Source organism: Nicotiana sylvestris, chromosome 4 (genome assembly GCF_000393655.2).
Source record: "Nicotiana sylvestris chromosome 4, ASM39365v2, whole genome shotgun sequence".
NCBI lineage: Eukaryota > Viridiplantae > Streptophyta > Magnoliopsida > Solanales > Solanaceae > Nicotiana > Nicotiana sylvestris.
Genome location: NC_091060.1, coordinates 179,744,624 through 179,752,145, shown reverse-complemented (window position 1 = coordinate 179,752,145; position 7,522 = coordinate 179,744,624).

The following is a 7,522-nucleotide window of genomic DNA, read 5'->3' as shown; positions in this document are numbered from 1 at the left end:
ACCCAAATTCATTTTAAAACAAATTTTTTGTCTTCTTTTTCTTTATTTCTAATTTCCTAAATACACAAACTAATTAAATAAAACTAAGCACCACTAATTAAACTTAACATATTTATTTCACGCGTATAAAAATGTTAAAAGTAGGTAAAATTAAACAAAGCAACAAATCAGGACAAAAGAAAAAATGCGTATTTTTGTAATTTTCCATCTAACAAACGGGTGATGGTTTAAATTACGCATGACACGTACATTTTTAATTCTTTTGGAGCGATTGTCGTGTAAAACAAAAATCACGTGCTCACAGCTGCCCCTCTTTGTTCGGAAACACGAAGAGTTTTCGTGCAAAGATAAAGTGAGCGTGCATGAGCGATTTTTGCCTATGGACTACTCCGTATGAAGCATGTTTTTTTTTGAAAGATCTGACCGAATCTTGCTTCAAAAATTTCCTACATATCCTGGGCTAAACAGGAATCAGGTCAATGTAGTTCGGGAAGTTTTGGTAGCTGGGACTACCATGAGATTGCAATGCTTGCTGCTACTGCTATTGCTGTTGTCACTGCTACGTCACTGACTGCTTTATTACAACCAAATGGAAATTGGAAACTGAGCTAACTACTTGTGTGTATGTCAACTGCTAGTTACAAGATTCCTATCTATGATTCTTTTACGACTTGATCTTGGGTCTTAGCTGATTCTGCTTGCAGACTCCGATCTGAATCTTGATGCTTGCGAGTTGTGGTGATCTGTTTAATCTCTGGGATACTGAGTGAGGCGCGACTGGCAGGGTTCAGGACCTTAATTAAATGCTGGAGTCAATCCGCCTTCCTTTTACTCCGAATCTTGGGACACCTCTTTTCTTCTTTGATTTTGAGTTGAGACTCATCTCGTGGGTCATTTCGATTCGTGTGGCTCGAGGTTAGACCTGCGGGAAAAACAAACAAACGAACGAAATTTTCTGCCCCAGTTTCACTAGGAAAATTTCGTTAATTATTCACCAAGAAGTTCATAAAATTGATGAAAGAGGATATGCATGCTCAGTTCAGGGTTGGAGCCCTAACACCGGCTAGCTGGGGAGAGGTTCGGTTTGGGGTTTAAAACCCTAACGCCGAACAAAAGAAGAATTCAGTTTAGGGTTTAAAACCCTAATGCTGATTGCATGGAAAAGCTCAGTTTAGGGTTTAAAACCCTAATGCTGGCTGAAAGGAAATTTCAGTTTAAGGTTTAAAACCCTAACGCTGATTGCATGGAAAAGAGTTCTCGGGTTGTGCCGAAAAGATTCATCGAGTCATGCTGGGAGGATTCATCGGGTTATGCCGGGAGATTCATCGGGTTATGCCGGGAAGATTTATCGGATTATGCCGAAAAGATTCATCAGGTTATGCCGGGAGGATTTATCGGGTTATGCCAAGGGGAGATTCATCGGGTTATGCCGGGAGGATTCATCGGATTATGCCGGGAAGATTCATCGGGTTATGCCGGGAGGATTCCTTGGGTTATGCCGGGAAGATTCATCGGATTATGCCGGGAAGATTCATCAGGTTATGCCGAGGGGATTCATCGGGTTATGCCGGGAAGATTCATCGGGTTATGCCGGGAGGATTCATCGGATTATGCCGGGAAGATTCATCGGGTTATGCCGGGAAGATTCATCGGGTTATGCCGAGGGGATTCATCGGGTTATGCCGGGAAGATTCATCGGGTTATGCCGGGAGGATTCATCGGATTATGCCGGGAAGATTCATCGGGTTATGCCGGGAAGATTCATCGGGTTATGCCGGGAGATTCATCGGGTTATGCCGGGAAGATTCATCGGGTTATGCCGGGAAGATTCATCGGGTTATGCCGGGAAGATTTATGGGATTATACCGGGAGGGTTTATCGGGTTATGCCGAAAAATTTATCGGGTTATGCCGGGAAATTCATCGGGTTATGCCGGGAAGATTCATCGGGTTATGCCTGGAAGATTTATCGGATCATGCCGAAAAGATTCATCGGATCATGCCGAAAAGATTCATCGGGTTATGCCGGGAGGATTCATCGGGTTATGCCGGGAGGATTCATCGGGTTATGCCGGGAAGATTCATCGGGTTATGCCGGGAATTTGGGTAGATAAAGCTCCTTGGGTTATGCCAGGGAGATCCATGGTTTGTACCGGGGATATTCGAGGAATAAGGTCCTACGCTACCATCGAAGCATTTTTTTTTAATCAAAATGCATGAAAATATTATGGGAAACTTACCTTTGGTCGTTTTCTGCTGCAAGGTTGTTTCAATGCTTGCGCGCTTTATCTCTTTTGGGCTACACCTGCTTCTTGCACAGCTGCTTCGTGTCGCACCTGTCTAAATTTTCCTAAACAAAGAAAAATTATTAGTTTGAAAACGGCGGTTGGTTTGGGGGCCTTGACTGTTCCAATTGCTTTGTCTTAGCCTAATTCTTGTTGAGAAACTCTGCTATTGATTGGATTCACATGCGAAAACCTTTGGACTACTCAGACTTGCGTTTCCGGATTTTGTGATGATTTGCCCTATAAGGCTTTGGTTTTTCCGCCCCGTTCTGCTTGGGGATTTTGGTGGGGATTTTATCAGGGAGACTCTGTGGGGATTTGTACAAGGGAAACTCCATGTGGATTTGTCCAATGCAAACTCTGTGAGGATTTTTTTTTTTTTTTAGCAAACTTGCTGGGGATGTGCTGGGGTGGACTTCTTTGGGGAATTGTACAAGGGGAGACTCCATGGGGGATTTGTAACAAGGGATACCCTGTGGGGATTTGTCGGTTTTGGAAGCAAATCAACTACCATGGCCAGTCGGGATGGGACTGACGCGCCACTGAGGTCGTACATTTTATTTGACTCTTGCCAAACGGAGCCCTGTAAAAACCGGTCCTGCCACCTTTCCTTGCGATTATTACGGAATTAAGAGTTAGATCAAAAAGAACTCAAAGAAAACTATGTAAAGGAGAACATATGAGTTTAAAGAGAAAAGCCCCTTTCGGGGGAAAAGAAGGACTTATCTGGAGTGTATGCCGGTTTCAAACTGACATGACATGCCTTTTGGACTGGATGCCCGACCTCCGAGAACTTGCATTTCCTCATGAATCAAAACAGATCTATATTTTCAAAGCCTGGGGATCTTGCCAGGATTTTCTGAGGTGGAATCATCTTTTTGGCCGACAACGCCCTTTGCGGGTTTTCGCTAATCGACCTCTCTCATTTCTCTTCTTACTGTCGCCTGCTAGTACTCTTTGCGAGTTTTTACTAAACAAGCTCTCTCATTTTCAATTTCTCTTCTCGTATCACCTCACGGGACCCAAAGGTTTTCCCCGACAGGACTCTCTTGTCTTTATTCTCCTCATTTTGTTGTATCAGACCCAAATAATTCCATCTTCCCATTTTGAAACGCTTTGCTGATTGATCAGAAGGACTTGGACAATGGCTTGGGGTGAAAAGAATGTGGATTGAACTACAACTTTGGAACCTTTTGGGTGGGATTATTGCCGAATTATTATAACTTCTGCCCCAGTTTTACTTTCGGGGGAATTCCTGGATTTTATTGTTGGTGTGACTGAACCCCAAGGAGAGGTTGCCTACGTATCCTTTCGGAATCAAGTCAAACGTAGTTCATATATTCTTTTTTTTTATCATTTCCTCAATTTTCCAATTCTTTCTTCTTCCTTCTCTTTTTTTTTTTTTTCAATTTTTTTTTTCAATAATATTTTTCAGGTTTCAAAGAGGGTAATCAAAGAAGAGTAACCAGCTCAAATGGGTTTGCAAAGAGTTGATAGTGTTTGGGTAGCGAGAATGAAAGCCTTCGTCATCTCAAACTGTGCAAAGATATCGCTAGAGTGATTTAGACATATCACTGCACTTGCTTTCCAAGCAAAGCTGACGTCGTTTCTTCCGACGTCGTCCAGATACAAATGCTCCATTTGGTAACATTTTTGATGACGTATGGACCCTTATTTCTTGGTACAATTGCTCGTGACAAACCGCAATTATTAAGGTTATCATTCTGTACGGGTCTAAATCCTTTTACTGCTCTCAAACTCTGCTTTTGTGACGGACATTTTCCAAACCATGAACCACTTTTCTTTAGTTGTTCCTACTTTTCAAATTCTTTATATCTCAAATTTTGACTCATTATTTGAAATCTGATCGGAGTTCTCGTGATCCGGCCATGAAGTCCGCAAACATGTCATGTTATTTAAAGCTGCATTCATCAGAATTGAAGAGAACACAAAAGAAAACATAGAAGAAGAAAGTGAGTAATCAAGCATGATTTCATTTCTTGGCATTTTGGGGAAGATAAAGAAAAGGTTGACATTCAAGAAATTAAAAACACGAAAAATGAAGAAAACATCTGAGTCACCCTCTGGGGTAATTCGTAATGCAGAGAAGGTGGCAAGGCAGGTTCATTAGGACTTCCGTTTGATCAAGGATGGCGTAGCCTTCTAGTTTTGAAACTAGGTGCTTGGTCCCATGTACGATACTTCAACGGTACTAGTGCCTTCTCCCGGCTGGACCATGTGTATTTCGCATAGCTTTTCCCTTGTCGCCTCACATATTCCCTTGCTCTCGTCGAGCGGGGACACCTTATCATCTCCTTCTTTGTTGCATTTTGGTTCCTGTGGTATGCGTCCGACAAACACTGGCTCGTTCGGCCGAGGTTGTTTGATCGTCCCCCATACCATGGAGGCCTGCTTGAATACATCACTTATTCCTTTTTCTGGCTCCGGAGTTACCCTGGGTCCTTTTTCTGTATCAGCAATAGCGATTATGGCTTTAAGTGCCGGATCAACTTCCTCGTCTTCACCAATCATCCCAACTATCGGCCCGTTGTTGTGGGCGGGCAACGGATTATTGGTCACATTTGGGATATCCTCATCTCTCAACACAATCTTCCCTTGGTCTAACAAATTCTCCACAGCTTGTTTCAATGTCCAACAGTCGTTGGTGTCGTGCCCTTCTACCCCTGAATGGTATGCACATCTGACACCCCGCCGATATGATGGTGATCCCGGGTTCTGCCCGTTCGGTGGTATGGGCTGCAACAAATTCATTTGGACAAGCTTAGGGAACAGGGTGGAATAGAGTTCACCGATTGGTGTGTAGTTGGGTCTCCTGGGTGGTTCCCGAGGACGGAAATTATTTTGAGGAGGTCGAGGATTGTAGTGGTTTCGGTGAGGAGGCTTATTCCTAGGATGTGGGGCCTGCCCCTGATTGACCGGTTGTGTCCGCTGAATATAAGGCTGGGTGCTCATGACCATGTAAGGCTGAGGAGCGTAGGTCGCATTTTGGTGGGGGAAATAATGTTGCGAGGTTCTTTCCGAAGAACAAAGCCCGGGATTATGATATTCTTCCACCTCTGACACTGCCATGGATGTTTCCTCTTTTTTCTTCCCTCTTGCCATTCCTCCAGACTCGCTTTGGACGGCTTGGGAGGTTGCCCTTATGGCTGCCTGACTCAAAATTCTTCCCGTTTTCAAACCGTTCTCCACCATCTCTCCAATCTTAATTGCTTCTGCGAAAGGCTTTCCCATTGCCGACATCATGTTTTGGAAATAGTCGGACTCTTGAGCCTGGAGAAAAGTAGTGACCATCTCTATCTCGTCCATGGAAGGTTTTACCCTTGACGCTTGCTCACGCCATTTGATGGCGTATTCTCTGAAACTTTCCGAGGGTTTCTTCTTTAAGTTTGACAAAGCATTTCTGTCTGGCGCGATGTCGATATTATATTGAAACTGCCCTACGAAGTCTCTGGCAAGATCATCCCATATATGCCAGCGAGATATGTCTTGGTCCATATACCATTCCGAAGCGACTCCCACCAAACTTTCTCCAAAATATGCCATTAGCAGTTCCTCTTTTCCGCCGGCTCCCCGCAATTGATTGCAGTATTTTTTAAGATGTGCAATGGGGTCACCGTGCCCATCGTATTTCTCGAACTTGGGGGTCTTGAAACCCGTTGGCAGGTGCACGTGAGGGAACATGCACAGGTCGGCGTAAGAGACGCTCTTTTGTCCGCTCAATCCTTGCATATTCTTCAGACATTGTTCAAGGCTTCTCATTCTCTTGGCAATCTCATTTTGTTCTACAACTTTGGGGTTCTGATCCTGCCCTGGTGCGAGCTCGCACTGAGGCGGTAGCGGATTAGTACTGGTAGCGAACCTAGTTGGTTCCATTGAGAACGGTGGTGCGTGGAATGTAAAAGAAGAGGAGTCAAAGCTTGGCTTGTATATGGCAGGCTGTGTCGTAGCCGGGCAAGGCGATGCAGTAAAGATGTTCATGCTTGCATCAGTGGATGACATTCGGGGATGAGGCTCAGAAGGCGATCCAGCAGAGAAGGCTGAGGTGGCTGGGTACCCGAATGGGGTAGCAGGATAATTTATGGGGACATTAGAAGTCCCACTTGACCTGGAGAATAATTCAGGGAATCCGGGGATGACACTTGGCGGCTCTTTCCCATTGTTCCAGTCATCCAACATTTCCAACATGCGGAGCCGTAGAATTCTATTTTCCTCCGCAGTTGCAGATTCAGGTGTGAGGACGGCTGAGATTGAGCTTTCCTCAGAAACAGGGATCGTTTGTAATGGAATTTCTGAAGACATTTCCTCACTTCCTTTTGACCTGGTGAAGTAAGTGTGAGTACGGCTTCTGGCCCTAACAATGGGTGGTTGAACACTTCTCCTTGACCTCGTGAAATATGAGTGCGAGGCCAGACTTTCACCGAACCAACCGTCTTTTCAAAAACCCTGGGTATGCTCAATGACAAACGCACGGTTAATTTGCAGCAAATAACAGATAGTTAATCTCATGTTGGGCATGATGTACATATTCAGTTAAGTGGATCACTATATGTTTGCTGCGAGAGCATGCGTCATTCCGGCGTTTTTTATTAGTTTTTTTTCTTTTTTTTTTGTTCTTTTGTTTTTTTTTTTTTTTTTTTTTTGCAGTAAAAGAAATGTGATCGGATCCGTTGAGGATTGCCTACGTATCACGATGCCTACGTGAATCAGATCATTACGTAGTTCGAAACTAACAAAAATAAAGAAGCAAGTGCTCATCTAGCATAGGGCTCAAAAGATTTGGCTATTCTTTGTTTATTTACTCATTCAAGAATTTTTTTTTTTTGGAATTTTTGAAAGAAATACTTTAAAAGAAGAAAGAAAATTTTGTTTATTTTGATTTTTGTTTTATTTTTTAAAGAAAGACTTCTAAAATTTATTTGCTTTTGACTTGAATTCTGGAAATTTATTAAGAAAAGAAAATATGTTTGGTTGATTTTTTTTTCGTTTTGTTTTACCTTTTCTACGGAAGAAAGAATGTATATGATGTTGCCCCTTAAATTTTGAAAGAGGGACTTTTAAGAAAATGATGTGAAATTTTGAGTTTTATTTATTTACAAAATCACTTCTAAAGAAAAATCCTAATATTTCGAAATTCAATTTTTCAAATATATATATTTTATTTTATTTTTTTATTTAAAAAAAAACATTTTAAAGAAGAAGACTAAAAGCAAAGAGTAT